This window comes from Caenorhabditis briggsae (genome assembly GCF_000004555.2).
Source record: "Caenorhabditis briggsae complete genome, chrI, whole genome shotgun sequence".
NCBI classification, from domain to species: domain Eukaryota; kingdom Metazoa; phylum Nematoda; class Chromadorea; order Rhabditida; family Rhabditidae; genus Caenorhabditis; species Caenorhabditis briggsae.
The window spans coordinates 12,081,592-12,082,195 of record NC_013489.2 but is presented as its reverse complement, the minus strand read 5'-3'; positions in this window follow the sequence as shown (position 1 = coordinate 12,082,195).

Below are 604 nucleotides of genomic sequence, written 5' to 3'. Positions count from 1 at the left end.
AATTGAGAATCATTAGAATTCTTTTTTTGTTTGAAATCCAACTTTCGCAATTTTTTTTGTCAAAAATCTCATTCAAGTTTTTTTTTTCTTAAAATTCAAGTTATAATCTTTTTCATCTGTTTTCCACTGTTCATCTTGGTCACAATCTTTCAATAACCATCTTTTCCCAAAAATTGTTATTTTTTCTTTAAATTCTAAATTTTGTATTTTTTCAAAATCAATAAATTCTTATTTTTTAACTCCAAGTATTAGTTTTTTACTTGTTTTCAGATGAAAATTTTCAAAAAATTGAAAAAAAATGTTCAGAAAATGATTTTTTGATATAGGGATTTCAGTTTCCTTAATTTTCCGATTTTTTAGAATATTCTTCGGGAACTCCAGAATCAATTTTATCTCGGATTGTTAATTGCATATAATTATAAAACCAGTCGGTTTACGCCCCTTCGGGGCTAAACCTCCTGGCTTCCGCTTACATACCCGTAATCTTAATAAAAAGTTCTGTCTCTTTTACGAAACTTTTTCAAACTATTGTCGGAATAAAAAAAGTGAGACTCGGTGTTTGCGTACTTTGATTCCCGCCTCCCCCCACCGACGCTCCGCCCAT